General features: G+C 40.8%; 1 protein-coding gene across 10 annotated transcripts in view; it reads left to right on the forward strand.

The window, feature by feature from the left end:
• TENM2 (teneurin transmembrane protein 2) overlaps positions 1-26,830 on the forward strand; it is a 1,082,027-nt gene that overhangs the window by 866,667 nt on the left and 188,530 nt on the right. The window lies entirely within an intron of this gene.

Below are 26,830 nucleotides of genomic sequence, written 5' to 3' on the forward strand. Positions count from 1 at the left end.
TATGCAGATGTTTTCATGCATTTATCATTTCAGATTTTTTTTATTCATACCTATAGAGACATCATCAATTTAAAAATTGTATTTCTGTCTAATTCTTTCTTTGGTATCTTTTTGCTTTTTTGCCTACTATTATTAAAATTAGCACCTAAAATACTTTAACTGACAGAGACCAGCAAAAATATTTTTCTGGTTTTTTTTTTTCAGTTTGTTTACTTTGTGTATTTGACAGCACTTTTCATTAGGCCCTGATCCTGAAAACTTTATGTATATGGTTAATTTTGAGAACCTATTTTGGGACTACTCACATGAGTAAAATTAGTAAAACTCACATGATTGCTCAATTGAGGCTTTAATCAGTTCCCCTGTTGTCTGAGTCCTTCAGAAGCCAAGGAGGTTTTTTTTAATAGATTGTAAAACCACAACAATTGGCAGAGGGACTTGGAGCTGATGTAGTGATTGAGGGCTTGTCTACAGTGTGCATTAATCCATGCTAGAAGGGTATAAATTCTAGTGTACACTAGGTTGTTATCCATTAAGTGGCCTATACACACCATGCACAAAAATTTCCCGAGTTAAGAACATAAGAATGTCCATACTGGGTCAGACCAAAGGTTCATCTAGCCCAGGAGCCTGTATTCCAACAGTGGCCAATGCTAGGTGCCAAGAGGGAATGAACAGAACAGATAATTAAGTGTTCTATCCCCTGTCACCCATTCCCAGCTTCTGGCAAACAAAGGCTAGGGACACTATACCTGCCCATCCTGGCTAATAGCCATTGATGGGCCTATCCTCCATGAACTTATCTAGTTCTTTTTAGAACCCTGTTGTGGTCTTGGCCTTCACAACATCCTCTGGCAAGGAGTTCTGCAGGTTGTGCGTTGTGTGAAAAAAAATACTTCCTTTTGTTTTTTTTTAAACCTGCTATCTATTAATTAAACCTGCTGCCTATTAAGTTTGCACTAAAGTCCTGTTTCAAACAGTACTGCATTAATGTACACTAAGGCAGAAATTCTAAAAATGGGGGACACCCCCACCCCCTGGGGTTTGTGTAATGTATTTGGGGGAGAGGGGTGTGAGAAACTTTATGAAAAAATGTGTGCTGCATGTGTTTTACCCACAGCAATGAATAACTTGCAAAGCTGATTCCTCCAAACATATGAAGGCCACAGATGAAGCAGGTTCATTTGACTCTAGATGACTGTACATTTTGATGGATTTCTGTTAAGCTTGCGTAGCATTATACAAAGTTATTGCCATCTGTACATTAATCTCTTTGCTAGGACAGAGTGTGCACATTTAATTGTAAGTGTCGACCATAATCTCAGTTTTGTTTTTGCTCCTATTACAATGTATTGTTGGCTCTGTTTGAATCAATACCTTGCTGTTTCTAATATTTAGTGAGAGTTGCATGTTGATTGTTTTTCATTGGTATATGTACTTGTGGGAGGCAAGGCATAAATTGCTACAAACACAAGGACGGGAGCATTATCAAATAAGTTTGAGAACCACTGCACTAAGGAACTTTTAGTTAGCACCAGCAGTATCCACACAGGCCAGTTAGTGCATGACACCCTAGTGCACACCAGAATTTTTACCCATCTAGTATGGATTAATGAGTAGTGTAGAGATCCCTGAAACTACTTTTAATTCATGCCAAAGGGGTAAAAATGTTGGCATTTCTTTTAAATTATTCTATTAGAGTGATTGAACATAAATTTACAACTGATAATGAAATATAAAATTGTATTCTTCTAGAACAAGTACTGGCTGAGTGACCCAGCAAAACCATTCAGTACTATAAGATTTCCTCTTGCCTTCTTTGTACTACAAGTTGCAGTATAGTACACATAAGATCCTTTTTGTCAGCCTATAGTGTAATATAAATGTAGACCCACACCAGATCAGCAGAGAGTCCAGAACAGAGCTGTGTCAGAAATGGTCTTCACGTCCCATGAAAATTTTCAAGATACCTAAAAAAATCCTACCCCAAAATGGGATGAAAAGTTGAAATTTCAAACGTTTTCTGAATCCAAAACAGAAATTTAGTTCTAGTCAACTGAAATATCTTGTTGCAATAATTTTGACTTTTTTGTAGTCCAACTTTACTAAAATTTCTAAATGAAAATGAATTTCAACTAAAAAAACCTCTAAAATTTTCTTATTTGAAAATGTCAAAATGGGATATTTTGACAAATTTAAAACTTTTTTCCAAAAGATTTTTGAGTCAAGAGATTCACTGAAACTAAGCCAATTTGGTGAACATTTTTGGTTCTGATAAACTGGCATTTTTTGGTGAAAAAATAGTTCATTGCAATATTCCCACCAGCTCTAGTCTCGGGGAAGCTAAGTGTTCTGCCCTTCCTTCTATATGTACTAACAAGTCTTGTGAGAAGGATCAGTAGGGAGAAATCTTAAAAAGCAATGGATCAGTTTGTCCCAGAACTATGAAACTGAGGAAGACCCCTCTAATGCTCTTCTAAAAGCAGCAGAAATAAAATACAGGACTTATTCTTACAGTTTTTGCTTGGGTAAAACTCCAGTTGAATGCGTTAGTGGCATCTCCACTTTGAAAGCAAAGGGAATTTTGACTGAGTAAGGACTATAGGATTAGGCCCACATTTATTTATATTTTAGCACTTGCAGTCAACTGTCCAGGGAAGACATATGGCTCTTTTTTATTTGCTGATTAGTGGCTAAGAGTTTGATAACCATCTCTCTCTGGTTAAGCTGAAATGAGTCGGGCCCCTGTCCTACAAAAGAAATCAGTCAGCATGGACCTTTGTCTTTGCAGAGTCCTACTGAAGTTCAAGGGACAATGCTCAGGTTTCAGTGTTAGGGCTGGCAGAGCCCTCTATGGTGTCAGGGCCTGAATTACGGCTTTTTTTTTTTCTTTTGAATTAGATTTCCTTTAATTGTCTTTTTAAAAGTCTTGGCTACTTGGACAGATTTTGGCAGGCACAGCTATTGATGATGTCTTTACAGTACACATTACTGTATTTACTTACCTTGATTTATTAAAAAGGAAAGCACCTATCCAATAGCTCTAGGCATTTCTACAGTTATTAAGCATAATGCCACACAAAATCCAATACTGATGGGCTATATACTTCCAGTGCAATTTCTTTTTTCTAAACAAACACACACACACACCACTGTATTGGGAATGATGATAACATCCCAGGTTAAATGTTTTAATAAACATACTTTCCTTTTTCTCAGAAAAGTAACTATAGTAATAGAAATTAAATATGAAACCATGGTGCTCATGATTAGCCCCAGGGCATAGGAAGAAAAAGGTGAATTGATTTTTTTTTTAAAATAAGCTACCATTTAACTAACATTAAAAAAATACAATTGGAGTGGTTGATAAGAAAGACAGAAGTTTTATTTGCCCATGTAAAATTATTCATTGAAAGTCAGTGGGACTTAAGCACATGCTTAAAGTTAAGTCTGTGCTTAAGGGTTTTCCTGAATCAGGGCCAATAATACATAGCACTAATTTAGCTCTTTTCAGTTGTAGCTCTTCAGTGGTTTACTAAGGGCATGTCTCTATAATGAGTTAGTGTGCAGCAAGATGGATTATAAATCTACAGCACACTAACTGGCCCTGGGGACCCTGCTATCACACAGGTTTCCATATCTGCTTCAAAACAGCAGTAGGTCAAAGCACACTATGAAACTTTTAGTGCGCGGTAGCAGAATCAACAGACTAGTGAACTGTGGATTTACAGCTCTGCCTGCTCTGCACTAACTCTCCTTACAGACAAGTCCTAAAGTAAGTATTATCCCAATTTTACAGATGAGGAAATTGAGTTTCAGTGATGTATAGGTATTTTCAAAATTGGCTACTGATTTTGAGTGTTCCAATTTTTGAGTGCCCACCTTGAGACTTCCAGACCTGAATATTAGAGGTGCTAAGTATAGGGGGTAAGTGGAACAGTAGAAAGAGGGTGAGGTTTTAGGAAGTACTCAGTTTGGTATGACACCAAGGGCATAGGACTGCAAACAGGAGACGAGGTTGCTACTGGATAACCACAGGCTTCTCAGCATGTAACACTGGCCTCTCTGAAGGATAAATAAAGGTCTCTTTCCTGCATCATTGTGTGCCTACCACATCGCTTATTGTTAAGGCTACATTTTAGTCACGGGTATTTTTGGTAAAAATCATGGATAGGTCATGTGCAGTAAACAAAAATTCATGGCCTCTGACCTGTCCATGACTTTTACTATATACCCTGACTAAAAGTTGGCAGGGCTAGCCGGGGGCGCTGCGGGTGCGGGGGGGGGGAGGTGTGGGCGACGGTGTGTGGCCTGGGACCTCCACTGGTTCTGGTGGGGATTGGCGGGGCCAGCAGGCTCCCTATTTGGGTCCACTCCGCACCTCTCCCCCCGCCCCTCCTAGCAGCAGCAGAGTTTGGGTGTGGGAGGGAACAGGAGTTGGGGCATGGAATGGGGTGAGGCGGATTCTGGGTGGTGTTTACCTGGGGGGCTCCCTGGAAGTGGTGACATCCCCCTCGCTCACCTGCTCAGTGGAGGCATGGCCAGGCAGCTCTGGGCATTGCCTCTGGCCAGTGCGTTGGCTTCACAGCTCCCATTGGCTGGGAACCGCAACCAATGGGAGCTGCGGAGGCGGTGCCTGCAGGCAGAGGCAGCATGCAGATCTGTCCAGAGCCTGCCTCACCCGGTCCCATGCCCCAACCTTCTGCCCTCTTCCACACCCAAATGCTGCTGCTGGGGTGCGGGGGCGCCATGGCCCGAGACTGCTCCAGCTGTGGCCTGTGTGACTGGTGCAGAGGCTGCCTGAGCTGCCCCTGAGCCAGGTGTACAGGCCACTGCAGAAGTCATGGAGGTCACGGAAAGTCATGGAATCCGTGACCTCCGTTACAAACTCAGAGCCTTACCTATGGCTAATGAAACAGCTGGGGGACACAATGGGATTTCCGATATAACTAAGTCCAAATGGTCAAAAAGTGACGCGCGCCCCTCCCACCCCCCAAAAAAATCATGAAACTAGTTTAGAAGCATAAGATTTTGTTTTAAATAACAGATGTTGCATTCTTTGTATATGTCCTCTGGCTTTTGATCCTTCAGGGTGCACTTGCCTCACATTGTCAAGCTTTTCTCTGAAACACAAGGGCTAGAAACTTACTTTTTTTTTTTCTTAAATGAAAGTCGTGATTTATTCAATATCCGGATTCCAGCAGTTTGGCTTCAAAAAAGCACTAAAAATCACAAGATTTGACAACACTGTATTCCTTATGAAACACTGTGCACCCCCAGCTCCCATTGATGTCTACTGGAATTATGGACCCAAGGTTTCCCAAAGTCAGTGGCTATGATGCAAAATTTGCTCTTCAGTGGTTTATTCAAAGTTATATGGCCAACCAGTGGCAGAGTTAGAAATAGATCGCAGATGTCCTTAGTCTCCCAGTCCAGTGCAGTAATCTCACTTCTGAAAAGTATTAAGATTTCTTTTTAGGCCAAATAACATGGACTATTTTATATTACTTTTCTTGCAGCCTGTTTATTCCTGTCCTTAACTAGGTATCATGGTTTTTGTGAGCCCAGAATTGGCTTTAGTCTCACTGCACCATTCCCATATATAACACAATAATACTCTAAAATCATTAACACATATAGGATTGATTTTTGGTCCCGTAATCCGTAATTTACAATAGGTTTCTCTTTCAGAGAAATTTTAACACTGGTGCTCAAAGACCATTCTTTATCAGATTACTGAATACATTTAACTTCACTTTGGCCTTGATCCTGCAAATACTTATACATGTGCTTAACTCTACTACCATAAGTTGTTAATTACTGTATGTATATTAGTGTGTTCAGAATTGGGACCTTTGTGCTTCAAATTGCTCTGTTAGCCAAAAATCACCTCAAAATGTGCCATATTATGTCTCATATAGTAAGATCTGCCAAGAAATACATACCATACAGCAGGGACAAATTTTAAACTCTCACATAATTTTAAAAGATCAACTTTTAATGTACATCTTTTCAGTGTTACATTTTTATAGTTGCTGGTAGTTGAAAAGAAAGTCTTTCTGACATACTCCACTCACATTAAAGCAGGGGTCGGCAACATTTTAGAGGTGGTGTGCCGAGTCTTCATTTATTCACTTTAATTTAAGGTTTTGCATGCCAGTAATACATTTTAATGTTTTTAAGAAGGTCTCTCTCTGTCTGTATATAACTAAACTGTTGTTGTATGTAAACAAGGTTTTCAGAATGTTTAAGAAGCTTCATTTAAAATTAAATTAAAATGCTGATCTTACACTGCCGGCCCGCTGCCGGTCTGGGGTTCCGTCCTCTGGCTCCTGCCAGCCAGGGTCCTGGCTGCCGGCCCCGCTCAGCCCACTGCTGGTCTGGGGTCCTGGCCCTGGCCACATAGAGTAGTTTCTCCCTGGTTCTGGCCCATTTTCTCTCTTTCTCTGCACTGAGAACAGGGCTGGGGGTGAAGGAGCAGGTTGGGGTGCAGGGTCTGGCCAGGAGCTAGAATGAGGGAGGGGGCTCAGGGTTGGGGCAGGAGATTTGGGTATGGAGCACTTACCTGGGCAGCTCCCATTTGGTGCAAGGAGTGCAGGTGGAAATGTGGGGGTGTGTGTGCAGGAGCTGCCATTTGGTGCTCAGGGTGGGGATGTGGATGTGGGGGTGCAAGAGTCAGGGCATGAGGTGTGGGGGGGCTGGGTGTGTGTGAGGAGGGTGCAGGAGTCGGGGTGTGGGGGGTGCAGGGGTCAGAGCATGGGGCTGCGGTGTGTGAGGGGGGTTCATGGGAGAGGGCTGGGGGTGTGTGAGGAAGGTGCAAGGGTCGGCTGAGGAGTGTGGGGGGGTCAGGGTCAGGCAGAGGGCTGGGTGTGTGTGAGGGGGGTGCAGGGGTCAGGGCAGAGGGCTGGGGGTGTGAGCTCAGGTCGTGGGGGTGCTCCCAGCCCTGAGTGGCTCACAGCAGGGGGCTGAAGGGGACAGGCCAATTCCACCCCCTTCCCCAGCGTCTCCGGAGCAGAGAGCGCGCTGCGGCTCTGCTTTTCCCTCTCCTCCTCCATAGCAAGGGCTGTCAGCTGATCGGCCGCAGGGAGGGAGAGAAGGAGAGGCAGGAACCCTGCACGCTAGGGGAAGAGGCAGCTTGCCTGCCCTGCAAGGAGAGAGTGGTGGGCGGGGGCAGAGAACAGTGGGCCGGGCCGGGCAGGGTAGGATTTTTAATGGCACGCTGTTGTCCCCGGCAGACAGCAGCGTGCCATTAAAAATTGGCTCGCATGCCATCTTTGGCATGCATTTCATAGGTTGCCGACCCCTGCGTTACAGGCAGGTTGTCAATGGCCTTTTCTTTGGAAATGTAATACTGTAGATGATGAAAGAAAAGAAGGATTATTAGGGTTTTAAGACTTTAGTCTGGCTACATAAAGTATTTTGCCTATTCCACTGAAAAGAATGTGAAGAGACTGCTTCAGATCAGCTGTAGTGACCAAATGTGAATACGAAACATTTTGTTAGGAGGAACTGATATGAATAGATACTTTTCTGGGTCATTTCAGTAGAGAGGTCAAGTATTGCCGTGGAGATGAAGTATCCTCTCTCACTGACAGGTTTAGCCTGGGAACATAATATAGTAAAATCTAATTCCATGGGGAAGTTAGTGATAGAAAGGTAAGGGAGGTGTCATTGATTCATTAAAGTCTGCAGAATCATAATTTCAATGGCGTCAACCTCTGTAGCACAGCAGGGAGGACTTGCTACCACTCCACTGGCTTCCCACTCCAGGTTCTCTGGTTGGTGGAAATTATGGAAATACCATGCCATAGGAAATGGGTTGAGTTGGATATCATTTGAAAGTCCTTTCTTCCATTAATACAATGGTACAAAACTTGAGAAACCTAGAACTATGTCAATATTTTGGAGAAAATTTTAAAAGTCAACTTTTTAAGTTATTCTTTAACATAGAATACATTATTTACATAAAGACATTGATCTTTGGTAATCGTGGGTAGGTTAGCCTTGACATGAAGGACTGAAAACATCTATTAATCAAAGTCATCATCAACATTGTAATCTAGGGCACCTCATCCTTGCAGCACTCACAGATCTCTCCACAAAACAGGCTGCTGGCCAAATATTTGCAGGGTAGTGAGGGTGAGCATCTGGTCTTTGCACACAAGCATTTGATTAGCTGAAGGATTGATTTGGGAGTGCATGATATTTCACACACAACCGCTGTGATCAGCCTAGCCTCCAAGACCCATCCATGCCAGATAAGGGAAGGTAGTTTTGGATGCACTCAATCATCCCAAAGTCATTCCATTGCTTGATAATTTGCTCTCTTGATAGCACGTATAAATGCACCCCTTGTCAGTGGAAATTTTTTTCCATTTGTCCGCTTAGAAAACATCCACCAACGTAGCTCTGCAAATGTCCTAAAGTTGGTTTTCCAATGGTAAACTCAGTATATGAACACTTCCAGTGGCTTTAATTCCTTATCAGTGACTGTCTGTCTTTCTGAGCATCTTAAGAGCAAGGGGAGAGTCTTCAGAGGCTGGCTCAAATGGCTTTTAGTAAGATAATTTGGTCTTTCCAGCCAATGATCCAGAATGCCTCATCTTGAAAAGGCACGAAACCTGCATCTCGTGTAGCGCTGAGTTAAAGGTTGACTGCGTTGAAATGTGCCTTTCTCCTGAAATGATATGTCCTGACTGTCCATATCATTAGAAGGTACATCGTCTACCTCTTCATCTGAAGCTGTACTCAATGATTTTTTGCCGCTAGAGTGAATCCCACTTTTGCAGTTACCAGGTGAGGTCAAGGTTAGTGAATGTAGAAAGCTCTACTGTAGTCGATTTAAATGCTGCTTCATTGAAAACTGGACTTCTTGGCTTCAGAATTTTTGGACATTGGTAGAAAAGTAAGTGAGTCAGGAAGCTCTTTAAAGAATAGTTCTTTGCAGGTCCAGGCAGCACTTGTGGCTGGGTCTCGTCCCCATTAATACGCTCCTGATAGCAGACCATAACAGTCTCTTGAAAGGTACCTTTGCCATCTGCTGTATCTTCAAGGAAGTCTAAGTTATCGGCAGCACAAAATATAAACCTACCCTTGACAAGGTCTAGGAGAGTGTACAACCCTTTATTCATTTCCATGAGGCAAAGAACTCGTTCACAACTGCAGTCTCCAGGCAGAGTACTTTGTTATAGCCAATGGAGGAGCCAATGCTGTGCATGAGCTGCACAAGGAATTTTTACAGGTTTTGGAATAAACTGTTAAAACAACAATACAATAGATTACACAGGCTGCACAATTGTCATTTATGTGTTGGAAATCTGCCTTTCACTCAAGCACTAGCATATGAGGCTTGCAATGAAATGACAACCTTGTCTACACTTGCTTACTGTCATGCTTGCTGGTGCTGAAGTCACTAGAATGACCCAAGTACCATTTAGAGAAGTAGTCATATGGTGGTATTTTTTTCAGGTTTGGCATCAGTTAGGGATCACTGAGGCCCCCAGGTATTGCAGGACAAAATATTTTTCCCTAAAAATTTAGTGGCTGCAAATAGTCTTCATATTGCTGTTGATATCAGCACTTTCTTCCACCTTTGATAGTGCCACATCTTTAAAGGATATGAACTATGATTCATTTCTGCAGATAGGATTGCTAAATGCTACGTCTGTTTCCCACAATTAATCTTCAATAAATTCTTTGAAAGCCTTTCTGCTAAGCATTTGTTCCTCTTCATGTATTTCTCTGTACTTAGCCTCTGTGTTGGCCATTGCCACCACTTTCCTACCCATTACAGCCTCTGCAAGGCAATTTATGAACTCTATTTGATACACGCAGTTTGCAGTAGTAAATCAACATTTGTCTCTGTTGCTTTTACCTTTTGACATAATACATTACGTACATTAGTTGCGTAGCACTCAATATGATATGCAGTGTCATATACATGGGCGCCTTTTGTGGTGGTGCACTCACTTTACTTTCCACGCAGTGTTCTCGCTAAGAGTGACTGCTTCATATGGTTTCTCACCTGTCCTGCATGTTGAAATTGTGCTTAATGGATGCCTTTGGGCTTTGGGCTTACCACTGAAGAAGCAGGTGTTTGTCTCAAAATGCATGCCATGATATCTAGTATAGGGTGAATATTGTCCATAGCTGACGCTTGTCCCAGCATCTTCAACTTTTTCCAGATGCCCAATGGACTTCCTCTTCAACCTTGCCAGATTTAGTTTATGGGTGCAGGTAAAGTGCTGCAGAACGTTGTGTTTAACCAGATCCTCCGTAGTGGTATTCTCCAAAGGTTCAGCGTTTAGTACAAACTTTTTATCTCTCCATTGATCCCTGCACATGATCAAGGCCAAAGTAAAAAATAAGGATTTTGTAATAAATTGCTTTGGGATCATATTGTATGTTATATAACTACGTGCATACCTTTTGCAAATGGATTCCAGTAATTTCTGGGTGGATGTTGATGTCTTAACCAGTGCCTCATTACATCTCTTTTGCCATAATAAACAAAGCTGATAATCAACACCACTGAACCACTTCTTTTTTGCTGATGATGGAAAATGAACTCAAAGCACTCCTTCCATTTTTAGTAATTTGTAACATTTTAAAAATCAGTCTGGTAAAAGTATATTTTTAAAAAGTTGATTTTTGCATATTTTCTCAAATATATATCTACATAATTGTTCTAGGTTTGTCATGTTTAGTACTATTGTGGAGTTCAATGGTGAAATGGCTTTCAAGTGACATGCAACTCAACCCATTTCTTATCACATTGTATTATCAAAATTTCCACCAATCAGAGGAGCTGGGGGGGTGGGGCAGTCAGCAAGTGCCCCCTGCCATGTCACAGAGGGTGACATCATTGAAGTGATGATTCTGTATATTTTTACAAATCAGATGATACCTCCCTTACCTTTTTTAACCTATCATTAACTTGCCCTCAGAATTAAACATGCTCCCAGAGTATTTTGTCTACATTGGAATCTCCATGTGTTCGCTAACAATGTTAAAGACTCATCAGAGACAAAGATTATAGGGCAATATTTCTCATTTACGCTAAGGCCACTTTACAAGTTCAAGAGTGTGTAAATTACATTTTCACTTCATTCAAGACCCCTTTAAAATGCCAAAGCAGCATAAAATGGCATTAGTGTAAATGAGACTTAGGCCCATCACGTTTAACATTGTGTCAGCTGGTGGTGGCTGTGGTGGTAAATGTGATGGTTCTTGTCTACACTCAATGCTAAATCATGTTTAGCATCCTTTCGGCTAACACATTCTCACATGATGGAATTTTCCAGTGTAGACAAGCTGTGAGAGAGCTATTCCTGCAGAGTAGGTTGAAGCGTATTAACAGGAGCACATGAAGAGTCTTGCAATGCTATCCCGTCCTGTGGATAAGTAGAGAATTTCAGTCTCCCGGTCTATCAATCTGGTACATTTTATTAGCAGTAAATTCACTTTGTAAAGACAATGATTTGAATTAGGATCTAATGTTGTGGAAACGCACTGTAGCAATAATAATGTAGTGCTTTACATTAATGTTATATGCTAAAGTGAAGAAGAAACTTTCATTCTGTTTCCAGTACAGCTTGGGAAAGAGATTTTTGTAAAAAAAATGCCAGCATGTTTACTTTTCCATTCTTAGTGATTTTCTTCTTTTAATGCAGCCTTGGCATCCTGGCAAAGCCTTTAGGAACACCTCATTTCCAAGTAATGGGGCCCTTACGAACTCAAGTCCACACACCCATTTCCATTTTCCAAACCTGATATGTTTTCCTTTTCTTTTCAATGTAGCAGAATCCAGTTTTGCACTGTTTTATTTGCTTCTTTATGTGTGTGGTACCAGCATTGGTGATATCATTTAGAATGTACAAAACTGTAGGAATCTTGAACCACCGATATTAGTGGGAGAAATAATTAGTTTGTTAGTTCATTGCTGAGGAAGTTCGCTAGGTTCTGCAGAAGATGGACGAAAACAATGAGAAAGTTGTATATTAGACAACATCTGTTTACTTGTAGTGTGGACAAGTCTGCTTGACAAAGTCTGCAAACAACTGCTTTTCTTGATGTTATCTAATTGCTTTCTGAAAAGGGCAGTGACTTTTCAGATCTCAGTTCTATGTGCATAATGTAATGTAGACAGAATAGAATCCAGTTTTGCTTTTTCTACAACAGCCCACCCTATCCATCTTTCCCTTTCAGAATTTGAAGTATATTGCAGCTATTACTTTATAATCATATTTCCTGGATGAGACAGGACTGAGGCCTTGCTCCACAGGTTGCTGTGAATACATATTGTTAAGCTAGTGTGTCATGTCTCACTGGTAACTATACATTTCATATTTCTTCCCCACTTTCTCTGCAGTTATAGCAGTCATTTTCTCTCCTCCCAAGTTTTCCAGTAGGCACCCTCAATAAGTCTTGGTGCTAACAAGCAGTGTACCAGGGATGTTCTCAGTGTTTAAAATTTCTGAATCCTATTCCTGATAGCATGAAAAGAATTCATTTTGTACAATACAGTACAATCAACGTTGTAATGTGCATTAATTACAAAATGAATTAAAACTAACTGGCAGTAATAAAACATGGACAGTATCTGGATAGCATTTATTATAGAACACCAGATACTGTGTTTGACTTCTGTGTCCAGAACATATTAAGTTACTGTTTGACTAGCTGTATAAATTATCCCTATGTGTACTAGTTGGAAATGTTGCGTTTATGTGTTGGCTTATTCCAGATGTCTCTTACCTGTGTCTAGAAATATGTATTAGAAAGTGTTGTTATGCCTCTTGGAAATTTAAAATATAGTTTCATAGTGTAAAATGGCACAAGGGAGCATCAGAGTCTGAAGGGACCATATAGTCTGACCTTTCTATCACAGGCCATAAAATGTTACCAATTACCCTGATATTGAGCCCAATATCTTGAGTTAGACTAAACATTTCAGTCTTCAAGAGACTAAACTGTTGTTTGCCACAGGCAGAGATCAGGAGACACCAAAATGCCATCAATGTACAAAGCCCGTGCAATGGCAGGGAACAGATTAGGTGGGATATATCCAGATGATACTACTAGGTAATCTATGCTTTATGCTGCAGAAGAAGGCGTAAAACCCCGAAGGTCCCTGCCAATCTGACCGGGGGGAAAATGCCTTTCAAATCCATATTTGGCCGGCAGTATGACCCTGAGCAGTATGTGAGCAAGACCTATCAGCCAAGCATTGAGGAAAAAGGAATCTCTGTACCATGTCAGAGCACTGGTCAACCCTGTCCTGAGTCCAGCTGTTACCAATCACTTCAAAGAAAGGTGGGGAAAAAAAGCACCTCAAAATACCTCTGGACAATTGTATATCTGGGTTGGGGGAGTCCTTCCTGACCTCTGCAAAAAAAAAAACACGCTGAACCCCCAAAGCATGAGATTTGAATATAGACAATGTCTTAACTTGGTACTGCGAGTGTTACAAACATGATGAGGGCAATGCAGAGCTTCCTATTCTCTCCATGGCCCATGAAAGGCGGGAATGACCAGAAAGAATCATAGATTCACAGTCTCATAGGCCAGAAGGGAACACCACAACCGTTCAACCTGGTCCCCCGCAGACATAGGCAGTAAAAACTGGATTAACCATATATTTGAGAGAGACATCTAATCTCACTTTAAATACTCCAAGCAGTGGTGAATTCAGGGCTGCCTCTGATAAGCTGTGTACAGAGAGGGGTTTATGCATTACTTATATGCTAACACAATATATGTTATATAGCCTGTAGGGATGCCGTTTATTTTGTACCCTACATGGTTGAAGGGATTTTGTTGAAGTTGGCAGTCCCAAAGTTTAACATGCCTTTGAATATATTCATGCTCATATTCATCTCCTGTTCTCTGAAGATCTCTTCCCTAAAATGAAGGCAGAAGCACAAATCTGTTTGAAAGTACAATCATTGTCATTAAAAAGTCACACTGTACAGAGAGAAACCACACAGCATTATCTGAGAAACTTCACCATTTCACTACACTAAAAATAACTGGTATCTCAGATAACAGGGTGATAACTGTGGATAAATGCTGATTGATTTATTTTTAATTTTGACTACTCTGCTCAAGGGGGAGTATTTAAAACTAGACTGGACAAAATACTAATAAATATACAGTAGTGAACAAACTTTCATTGCTGTGGTGGGGGATTCGGTGATCTAACATAGTCTTTAATTCAGAGGTTCTCAAACTGTGGTCCGTGGACCACCAGTGGTCCACAAACTCCATTCAGGTGGTCTGTGCATAGTTCCCTCAAAGGTGCATGCCTCCGTGGCACCTGGAGAGACCCCTCTCCTTCCCAGTCCCAGCTCGGGGCTGCCACGGCAGGGGAGATGGGGCACATCCATCGCATTAGAAAGGTAAGACTATTGATATTAAAATATGAGTTGTGTGCTTTTATTTGTAGAACAGCAAAACATTAATTATTATTAAGGTTTTTTTATATAGCGCTTTACAATTGCAAGCTAATGGTACAAACAACTTTTGGAAAGATCATTAAGTGGTCCACCGAGACCTTCAGCACTTTTCAAGTGGTCCGCGAAAAAAAAAAGTTTGAGAACCACTGCTCTAATTCTATGTTTCTGTGACTCACGTTGATAAACCTAGAAGACAAAGTTTCTTGTCAGTCCTGTAAACACAATGCTCTGTTTTTGTCTGTTTATGCTTCTTGTCATCAGGATGAGTATACAAATGTGCAAAGAAACTTCCTGAAGAGGGACCGTGTGCTTGCTGTACAGTAGTACATACAAACCAAAACACAGCTGGTATGTCTGGTTTTACTGACCTCAAGATGGCTCCTTTAAGTGCTTGTACTCTAGCACAGCAAGAATTGGTACATACTGTATTGTGATATTTAAAAATACAACGAGAATAATCAAGGTCTACAAAGTACATATGCTGCAAGCCAGCTCCTGGGAGTTTCTCACAGTAGGTTTCACTGTCGGGACATATCCAGATTTCCCCTCCTCCCAATCACCAGTTGGGAGACAATGATCACTTCCACCATATACACGCATTATTTGCAAACTGGCTCCAGGAGCTATATTTCATAACCTACAAAGATACAACATTCAGTTAATGAGCACCTAATTACTGAACTACATAAAGACCTCCCCAGTTCTGGAAAGAAAAAAAAGTGACTTCTTAATAAAAAAACACATTGGGTGAAATTCTGGCCCCATTGAAGTTGACTGCAAAACTCCCATTGACTTCAATAGGGACAAGATTTCACCCATAATAGACAACCACAAAAACTTCATACAACAACCTACAAGTAAAACACAAACTCTGCTCCAATGCCTAGGTTGGCAGCTGGGAAAATATGCAAGGAAGGAAACTAAAATGGGGATCACTCTCCCCATGTCATTCTTTATAATGGTAGCTTGACCTAGGGCCAGCCACTAATCATGGACTCTCTTTGGTCCCTGAATGTGGCCAATTAAACAATATGATCAAACTCAGATAGTGTATTGTGCCCCAGAAGTGCTCTCAGAGCAGACATGAGAAAAGTATCCTATGTCCCACTTCAAGGAACAGGAAGGGGCTGGTCAGAGTGGAACCTCATAAATAGGCACAGAGGAGACTGATGTTGAGAGGTCTAAGAATACATTGACCACCCACAAAAAGTTGTTTTTGCCTCTTCTAATAGTAGTTTGGTTTTTTGCAGCACTCAAGATACAGAGACAAATGTTTTAATAAACATCAATCTGCAATAGTTAGCTTTCAGCGAAGAGAGAGAGAAAAAAAATTCCTAGAATTATATTTAATCTTGCCTTATTTTTCACCAGCCTAGTCTGCTATATAGTGTCAGTGCCTTCATTCTTCCAAAAGTAATGTTGCTGTGTCTGCCTGATAATTGTTCAGATATCTTTTCAGTTACAGCATTTGACAGTGTTTGTGACAGGCATGTCATATGTAAGGATACATAACAAAGGATGTGTTTAAAGTATTTTGTTACATGTCTGCTGCATCCTTATTTACATTTACTGAATCAGCAACCTATTCTCTCCCACATTTATCATATGTGCTTCTGGATCACATTATCCCAGAAATGGTCTTCATCATGTTTTACTACAGGAATAGTGATAATTTGGCATTGCTTAGAAATAACTCCAGAATGCCTGCAAAGACCTTTAAAATTTTCTCGAGGAATTAGAAGAATTTTTAAAAATGTAGTGTGCTTGAAATTGAGCTGTGTTGATAGCCCTGGATACTAGAATGCAAAGGGTTTGGCCCTGTTTTTACCTCCATGAAGACTTAGACTGCACTGGTTTCTCAGCAGATGACTCTTCCAGCTACCCTGTGGGAAAGAAACTTTTAAGTGGAAGTTTAAATTATGCAGAAACTGATAGAAATTTCCTGAGGGAAGGCTGAGTAAAGACTGCAGGATTTGGCCCTCCATTTCTTTCTTGATGTAAATACACCTTATCTGTCCAAGGTCTTGTCTACACTTGCAATTAACCCTAATTTCAGCCATCGTGGGCAGCAATCAGTGTTGCTTCAATGCCACAAACTCTCCCATTTAGACAGTGCACCCAAGGAGCTTCTGTGGCTGAAATTGAGGCTAATTCCAAGTTCAAACAAGGCCCTAAGGTATTCATACAGTGCCACTCTCCACAGTGTTTGGGGAGCAATGGCCTCTCCTTTAGTCAGGGGACAGCCATACTTCGTTTGCATTGTTTTGCATGCAACTCTTGCATTTTAATGGATTTCATCATCTTAGCAAGTATGCCAGAGATTCACAATTAGACAGAGACAATGATTTTCTTTTTCTTCTGCATTGCTGTTGTATTCTGATTGGCAGCGGTGGAGAGTATAATTGGAGCTCTGAGTCTTGTGAGTGTGCCCAAGACAGAATACTGGAGGCCAAATTCTGCCCTATGATTTGCACAGGGGACTCCTGCTGAAGTCAATGGAAGCCCCACATACCCTTCTCAGGGCAGAACTGAACACTGTGTACTTAAATTGTCCAGAATCAGCTCTAACTTGTTGGTTTTTTTACCTAAGCATTTATGTCCTGCATGATGGATTTATATGAGAAAAATGATGTGAGGATGTGGTATTCAATTTGTCAACAATTGAGAGACACTTTGATGGTCAGGGTAGAGCACAGACTATTGCAGAATGTACATATTAATGGCCTGATTCTGTAAACCCTTCCTTGTCTGTGGAGGCCCTTTGATATTAGTGAGACTGCTCTTGTGAATAAGAACTATTTGTGCGAGTAAGGGTCTGCAGGATCATTCCTTGTGATCTGAGATTTAAAAGCCCTGGCAATTGCTAAGATACACAGTGAAAGGTGGAGTGTTTTTTTTACTACTATTCTTATTATTACACTAATGAAGTATTTTTAAAGTGTTGCTCAGGTCCATGTAGCTCAGTGGGTTATATCTGAGGCTTTTCTGAAGTGGAATTGTTTAAAAAAAAATAAATCTGGTCTTGTCTGATGATTACATTACTCCATTTTCATCGTGGTGTAACTCCATTGAGATGAATGGATTTACACCACCGTAACACTAGAGTAACACAGAGGTGAATCAGGCCATTTAAATTAAATCTATTTAGTGTTCCATCTGTCACGTACTGTACCCTAAGAAAAATCAAAAGACCAATTAAATTACATCGTCACAGTATGAAAAAAGAGGAAAATGTCTGCAATATTTTTTACATGTAGTAAGACTGATCTGAAACATTTATGTGTTCAGAATTGTGTCTCAAGCATTTTTTTCTTGCTCTGTATTTAAAAATTGATAACCTGGGGAAAAAAGACTGCTGAGTTATAAAAACATTTTTTTTCTTGTAATAGTGTCATCTTGTAGTGTAAGTGTATTATTATTATTATAATAGTGTAAGTCATTATTAAACTTAGGATTTAAATTTGTAAGTGACCTTGACTAAAGTTTTATCATTTGAAGAATTTTCTCTAATGGCTTAATGTATCTGAAAGGCCAAACTCCCTTTATGTGGTGGAAATATTACAAATATCCCCTTTCAAATTGGAGCATCCCGTACTATGCAAAATCTAGAATGTGATTTTTTTCTTCTGCTTGCTTCATGACTTGATCTGGAGCACTACTTACAAAAAAAGGAAACAACTGAAATGTGCCATCAATTCAGATGAAAACTGGGTAATCTTAGGATTCCTGTTCTTGCCGATGGCTCAGATAGCCAGCTTGCAAACTCTCCTGGGGAACCTGGGCTACCAGTCTCCTGGAACTGGCAGCCGTTTATTGGCGTTAGCTTTGGGAATAATCTTCACTCTGTTGATTTCCTGAGCACAGAGGTTGTTTAATGTCATCGGAATGACATTGCTTTGTTGTGCATGCCGCATCTTGCAAGCAGCCGAACTGTTCCCTACAGGGGAAAAAATGGCTGCAGCATGCACGCTGTATGCTCTGTACACGTAATCCCCTCACTTGCACTGCATGCAGCACATATGCTGTGCTCATGCTGTGTAAATAATATATTTCTGTAAGAGATGGTCTGTCAGACCCAGAAACGATGCTCCAGGCTCAGGTTTTCTTCTATTTAAATGGTAAAACTTTATTGGATTTTACAGCATGCAAATGCAAAAATTAGAAAAAAGGAAATGGACAAAGGAATAACTAATATAGCTTTACTAGCTGCTTGAAAAGTGGAGAATTAGTAGCCTGAATCTCTTATTCTTAAACTACTCACTATCTACTATGGGATAAATACTTCCTTGGATGGTTTTGTGAGGCAAAACGTTGTCTATATGGGTGTCTCCCTTATACAGATGTCTCAGGTCTTATCAGAAGAACATTCTTCTGAATGTGGGCTGCGGATACTTACTCAGGTTTGTTATGCATGCACTCCATTGGTCTGCGCCTGCACCCTACACTTCCTCATGCTCCAAACTGAGGGCATAATGGGCAGAGAGGACCAGCCACCTCTCCAGTTTCTTTCTGCTATGCGTGGCCTGAGAGAGATCCTCTTCAATGTCTGCAGCATTTGCTAGCTTCTACCTCGAACTGAAAATATTTGTAAATAGCTTTTAGGTAATAGTTTTTATAGTTAGATATGTGTAATTTTTAGTAGTTAGGGCCTTAGGGGTCTCCCCCTACCTGAAGATTCCCCCCTCCTCTGTCCTGTACCGGGTGACTGGAATGCCCAAGATCCTGGGATTCAAGAACTGTATTTCCTGCCCTTGGGCCTCTCCTTTCAGCAACGACAAACTCATGTGCCTCTACTAGCTTGGGGAAGCTCATGTCTCCTTGAAGTGCACTATTTCCCTAACTTGTCAAGGCTGCGAATATAGGCTCTGGGGATTCCTAATGCATCACACTAAGAGGGCCCCAGTCCGACAGTGGCCCATCATACTGCCCTGCTGTATATCAGGCAGAGGCACTGAGAAGTGTCCCTCTGAGCACAGTGGGCTCCGGAGTTGATAAGAGTAGAGCAAAGGACTCCTCCAAATAGTGGCATGAGGAGGGTATGAAACACACTTGTAAGGAGTGAGAAAAATTCTCCTTCAGGTCCTCATCCAAGAAGAGGACCTCTTCTCTGACATCCTCCAAATCAGGTGAGTTTCCATGTCCTGGTATGGGAATGTCCAGCGCTTAAAAGAACCACAGTGCCAAACTGGCATTAACTGCAGGAGCACTGATCCTTCTTACATGGTCTTCCATAGGATTAAGTCTCCCTGAGATCACACCCAAGATGATTTTGAAATTCCATCTAAATCAGACTATTCATTTAGCTGTTTTCTGTTCAAAGCCACATGGCACCATTAAGTAGAGGAAGCTTCATCTTCTAGATGTCCTATTGACATTGGCATTCCAACTGCAAAGGATTAAATCCTTTAGGAAATCACCTAGATTAGCTATATTCTTTGCAGGAACATATGAGGGATGAAGCGATCTCATCCCGAAGACTGTCCAAATGGATTTTGGGTTCCATCTGGCTGTTACAAACTAATGGTGACCCTTCCCCTGCAAGGGGTGTAGATCCATTCAGTCAGATCCCAGGCTGCATCAGTAGCCTCATTTTGAAAGGTCCCTCTCCTGGAAGTGTGTAAAGCAGCAATATGGAGCTCTGCTCATGCTTTCATGAGGCATTATGCCCTGGTGCAAGATTCTCCAGCTGATGCATGCTTCAGCAGAGCAGTGTTCCAATTGATCATATAGCAAGGGTCCTCCCACCCTCCTGAATTAATACTACTTGTAAATGACCCACAATGGAATACACCTATAGGGACCATCACTTGAAGAAGAATGACAGGTTACTTACCTTACAGTAACTAGAGTTCTTCAAGATGCATGGTCCTTAGTTGTATTACCTGGCCTCCTTCCCCTCTGCTGTAAAGTCTTATCCTAGGGTTCTTCACGATAGGAAGGTACCATCCCATATCCCTAGGTTTGGAGCGTGAGGAGGAGACAGTGCAGACACAGCACAATAGACACTGCTAGCAAGAATCTCCCATTCTCAGCCACCTGGACTGCATGCGTGCCCGTAGTGGAATACAGATGAGGACCACTCGGAGAACTCAAGTTACTGTAAGGTAAGTAAGCTTTCTTTATTGAGAGATAATGTATATGGAAAATAAGATCTGTCTTAGCAGTCTCAGTGTTAGATATGAAATATACAGGTTCCCTAGGATCACAAGTTCCAGTCCATGAAAGGCTGAAGTGAACATTCTTCTGAGCTAGCTCCTTGCACTTTACTGTGCCAAAGGTCTTTGGCCTGGTCTAGGAAATTAGATTGGTATAACTATGTTGCTTAGGGATGTGAAAAATCCACATCCTGAGCAATGCAGTTAAAGCGACCTCACACCCAGCGTAGACAGCACTTGGTCAACAGGTGAATGCTCTTGTTGCGCTAGCTACCGCCTCTCAGAGAGCTGGTGTACCTATACTGATGGGAGAACCCCTCCTGTTGACATAGATCGTGTTTTCACTGAGGTGCTACAGCGGCTACATTTTAAGTGTAGACAAGCCTTTTTGTTTTATGGATGCCTATGCAAATTAAGAGATGGAACTATGTCTCATGGCACCCTTCCCTAGACTTTTCTTACTTGCCTGCAGCACCCCAAACCTCAGACTGTTAGCTCCCTCTGTGCAAGCTGGTAGGGGAGATGGAAGGAGAGAACACTGAAAAATGAAAATCATTCTCTTGTCAGGTATATTAGTTCAAAGCAGGCTGGTCACTGCTTCAGTCAAGATGGGCTTATTTAAAATCCACAGACAAGGGCAGAAATTGGCTAGTTATTTTGGCATAGCTTTCTACTACTGGGGAGGGCTGCGTATGTAATAGCAAGCAGGAAAATGAGAGAACAGAACTCTGAATCCAGCTGGCTGACTCCCTGTCTGTTATGAAGTGAATAAACTGAAGTGGGCGGTCTGGGACCCGCAGCCACCCAGGCACAATTCTGTAGAGGGCTGTGGCTGACGCATTTTGTTTCATCTGGCTTCGATGCTAGCTCATGGTTTGGTGGCAAGCCAGCTGCATCTCCCAGCAGCGTTTGTGCTTGTACCTGTCAAACATTCATGTCCTGAATGGATTTGGGGGATGTACAAGCTGCCAGATATGGACTTTAATCTCTTCAGCAGCTTCCTGGCATCCGACTGAGATGGGATCATGAATGGGGAGCCATCTGACTGACTGACATGTTCCTTGACTGACAAATCGTGTGTGGATGCAGTGCATCATTCCTGGGAGGCCCAGTGCAACAACTCAGATCCCTTAGGTCTCAAATTGCCAATGCGTAAAACCCTTAAATTTCACTGTGTCCTGCATGAACATTGAAGATCCTATTGTCCTTTTTGTAAGATCAGGGGTTCAGTCCATTGGCTTGATCAAAATTTAACCTCTCCGCATTTCTGTCTTGCTTGGTTTGTCACCCTCTACACCAAAGATTGCACTTCAGCTACATTGTATGTATATAGATTGTAAAGCACTTCGTGATCCTTTGAAGTTAAAGGTTCTATATGAATGTAAGATAACAGATATATGTAAGGAAAGATCTTTACTAAAAATATTTTGCTATGGGAAGGGTTAGTAATCATGCCACCATATTTGATGGGAAAGCTTTGCTTTGGTGATTTCATCAGAGTTTCACAATACTCTCAAGAGGCTTACCCTAGGCTTCTGAAACTTTTGGTAAATCTTATCTGCTTGTTAAATCATCCCTTTTAAGAATTTGTAGTCATCATGCTCTTTGTTGTTGTTTTTTCTCCATTGCTCTATAAAAACTCTAAGAGATTTTGCCATCCTAACATGGAAAAAGGTATCACTTACTGATTTTTTTTTAATGTAACATTCCTTCATCTTCAAGGCTATTCTGTGACTTGGTCTCAAAGTCATACAGTTTCTTCTTACCAATGCATGGTATAGTAGAGTTTGTATAGCGGACTTTTCATAAACATCAGTCTTATAATAAAAGCTCCCATCCCATCACTTGTGTTTAAAAACTATGAACTTAGAAAGCCTGCTGCAGACAGTGTCAGGAGTTTTACTGATCTTAGGCCTTAGGCACATTCATTTGAATTGCTTTGAAAATGCATATCCAAAATTCAATAAAATAAGACAGTTTGATGGTACAGCTGCAACGTATCCCCTCCAGCTGGGTAAGCCGAGATGATTTCAAGGCCCTGGACTAGAAGAGCCTGGGTGTGATGTAGAGATTGTACAGATAGCTGCCAGAGAAGAGATTCTGGCAGCTCTGCTACTGCACTGCTCTCTGCCTTTTGACTTGTGGAGTAACAGTGGCTTTTGTTCAAAATGGGGTCCCTTGCCTGCTTTCCTAGATACAGATTTGCTGGTGCAACACTGGCAGCAAGCCAGTAGGAGGGGTTGCCTCAAGGGTAATGAATACAAGGTAGGAAAAAACAATAACATCACTGTGCTCCGGTTGTTTTGAAAGTGACTGGCTATTCTGAATACCTTGATATGGATCCAGAACGATCCACTCTGTAGGCAAGTTTAGTTAAACTGCATTCAGAAATCATAACTTATCTGTGGGCAAACACCATTGCTTTTGCATAGAGAAGGCAAGTCATGTGATCCCAAATGAAATTTGCATGGTTCTTTACTCAAAAAAGCTAATGTCAGTTATTGTCCCTTTTGTGCATATCAATGCCTTGGTTCTTTAAGCCCGTTTAAGTACACAAGAGCATGTATTGTTTTTGAAAAAAATATTATTACCTTCCCGGTACTGCAAGACAATATATAATGTAGACCCTTCTCTACATAGTTGTTCAGTATTTGATGCAATATTACAAATCTATATTAAAATTATGAAGCATAAAATACTTCAGCTGCTGGATTCTACACTGCTGAGATAATGTGCTATCGAATAGTGAAAATGTTCCCCTTCTGCCCTGTACACCCAAAATTTCCAAAACTCTTTTTTTGCACCAGGACATTTCTTATCTCTAGTGTAGTACTGCTAGCCTTGTGGAGTGTCATAACCCTGGCACAATTAGCACTGTGCCTAAAGTTGAGATAATCAGAGTGTACATGTAGGGACATTATTGAAGCACCAAATCCCTGAACTGCACGGTATGTCCCCAGCTACTGAAAGGGCTACCATGAAATTTAATTTAGAATTTTACATATACCTTTTGAATTGGAAATCTCAATAATAATTTTCCCTTTGCTCAGCCTTTTAACTGTGAAATTCAGATGGGGAGTTTAGAAGCAGCAGGTAATGTCACAGCACTCTGGAGGGATTTTACCAGAATTCTGCTATAGTGCTTGCAAGTGTCATTTCCATATTTAACTAATTTCAGTTTTTAATTAGCTCTGTGTGAAAAATGAGAGTTCACGCTGAGCTAAGCTGTCAGCATAGACTCTTGTTTCCTTTTTAGCCTCTCAGGACAATTACAGAGGAAGAAAAAAAAGGAGTGCTTCAATAAATGAGCTTGAGCACGGCTCTTCCAGGCCTTCACGTTGTTCATTGACGGGGAGGAAGTGACAGGATTGTGTCCAGCTTGCCATAATGGCAAAGAGTGGCACTCTGAATCCATTTCTGGTACAGATTTGATTTATTAAAGATTCAAGGAAATTTTTAGACTTGACCCGGAATAGGAGCAGACAACAAAACAATTTATATTCTCTTCCTAAACCTCTAAGATACCGTATGGTCATTTACTCTGTTTGTAACAGAGCTTAAACATTCCAACCTAATTATTTATTGCACTGAATAATAGTGAGGTAGGCAGCATTCCACTTTAGAAGAAACACTGGGAAACAATTTTTTCATGGCACTTTCTGTAGCCTAAGGCTGAACAATTCAGTGCACTGAAGGCTCCTGCGTGTAATTTATGTGGTCCCCTATAAATAGATAACTGATTTTGATTTAATTCCATGATGCAGTATAGGGATGGACATTTGTTAATCCTCCATATGAAGAGAAAATTTACCACCAGGGACTTGCATGCAAATTTAAACTATGTACTCTTCAAAAATGTATTGAGTTTTTGCAAACTCTACAAAACTATTTGATGAACGGGTTTATAAAACAGTTTTTGGAAGTAGAACAGATAGAGGACCTGAATTTCATTTACATAACATCCATGTTAATAGCATTATTTGTTTTTAAAAAGAAGGTATCAATTGAAACACCAAACCAATATTTAAATGGAAAATTAGCAATAAAACTATGTGTTGTGTTACCACAGATTTTTTTAGAGATGTCCTGAAGGTTGTTATATATAGGGATGAGTAAGTTTTGTAATACCCGTATTTTCATTTCATCCACTTATTGCATGAAAATATTGGTACAGTGCATTTCACTTATAACTGATGTGGTTATTATAGACAGCCACTTACAGGAGACAGAAGCAGATTTTCTCTTATTAGACTATAAACCACATACATCTTTCACAAATTAAAAAGGATGGAAGAAACCTCAGTTACAACAGACACTTTCTGGGCATTTAGGGGTGTTAGTAATATTACGAAGGGAGAAGCTAGACCCACTGAGGAAACTTGTCAGATGTGGAAGTGAAATAGAGGAGCTACCAATTATTTTCCTTCAAAACTATTGAGGGTCTGCTTTGTAAACCTGCTTCTGATGTTAAGAAAATACTCCAAAGGAGAATAAATCTACATTTTTTTCCAGTGAACTACTCCCTGTAACAATCATCTGTTCTTCCTGTTTAAGAGCTTCAGAAAACAGCTACCATAGCAGATTTATGTATTGGGGAAACTAGAATACTTATTACTTTCAGCAGTAAACTTGCTTCACAAAAAATCGTGTGCCTTGACTGCCAAGTTAATTCAGATAAATACTGAGTAGAGAGACTGAAATGCTGGATGGATTTTTGACTGCTGTCTAATTTTTAAAATATATATTATTTACTTCTCCTTTGGTCACCACATAGAGCCCTACTGTACATGTCTGGGCTCTGGCTACTGAATTTTATGGACAAAAAGGAGAGCACAGACCATTCATCATAAATACCATCATTGTATATTTTGTTACCATAGCATTTTCTCTGTCTGTGTGTCTGCCCCTCTCTCTCCATGTATTTCTATGAGTGTGCCATCTTTCTGGAGGAGAATTCTCAGTGACTTAAATTGCGTCAGCCATAAATGTTTTAAGTTTTATTACATTGTTTGGCATAATTTATGTACAGACCTTTAAATATTATAGGTAACTGAATTTATCGTGTAAGGTAATTTTGTTGAGGGTGAATTCTCTAACATTTTATTCTATGCATAAATATAGTGCATGCAATGATGCATGCATTAATTTCTCTACTACTCAAGTTCAATTCAGGGTTCAATTTAAGATGTTGAGTTTTTTCTATAGTTTTTCATGGGTTATGTGGCAGTTCCCTGAGGGAACGTCACTCTCCCCAGGATCTGCTGTAACATTTCAGGTCACCTGAGATGCTCAAGCTAACAGAATAGTCCTGGGGTGATATCTTGACCCAACTGAACTTCAGGTCAAAATTCTCATTGACTGCAATAGGGACCTGGGTTTCACCCCTAGTATTTAAACACATTTGAAACTGGCAGTGAGCATGCTGCATTGCTGACCCCAGTCTACGAAATTGGCTTCTTGACACACCTCAAGTCTCTTGACATTTAGGGCACAGTGCAAGGCTCTTGTCTCGTCTTCAGCATCTTTTTGGGGAAACAACTGGAAATTGCTTTGTTTGAGGGGATGTCCCATGTTCTTTACTTCTCATAAAAGAGGTAACAATATGCATCTTGTTATAGTTTTTATATGTGCCATGAGATGAAATTGGGCACATTTTTTGTAAATGTGGAAGAGAAAAATTAAATGAAACAGTAATATATTCTGAATAAATTTAGACTCTAGTCTGTGCTTTTGAGTGCTAATGTGGAAGCCATACAAGTCAGGTATCAACCCTAGATATTGAATAAAGAACACAACAGGCCAAATTTTCATACTTGAGTGTTTAAAGTTAGGTACCTACATTTGTATTGAGGTGCCCAAATCCCGATTGAGGATGCCTCTGATATCTATGGGCCAGACTTTCAAGGACACTGAACATGTGTAGTTCCCATTGATTTTAATAGGAACTGCAGTTTTCTCTTACCCTTTTTCAGTCTTGTATATTTGAGGGCAGGGACTGTCCTGTTAAGCTCTTTAAGGCTGTTAAGCTCTTTGAGGGCAGGGACTGTCTTTTATTAGATGTTTGTATCATTCCTAGCGTAATGGGCCCCAATCTCAGCCTCGGCCCGTGGGCATTACTGTAACACAAATAAATAATAATAATTAAATTGCTGCATGTTGTTCTATTGCAGTAGATGCTAAGACACAGATGCAGAGCAAGGAAAGAAAGATCAGTGAGTT

This window comes from Lepidochelys kempii, chromosome 8, assembly GCF_965140265.1.
Source record: "Lepidochelys kempii isolate rLepKem1 chromosome 8, rLepKem1.hap2, whole genome shotgun sequence".
NCBI classification, from domain to species: domain Eukaryota; kingdom Metazoa; phylum Chordata; order Testudines; family Cheloniidae; genus Lepidochelys; species Lepidochelys kempii.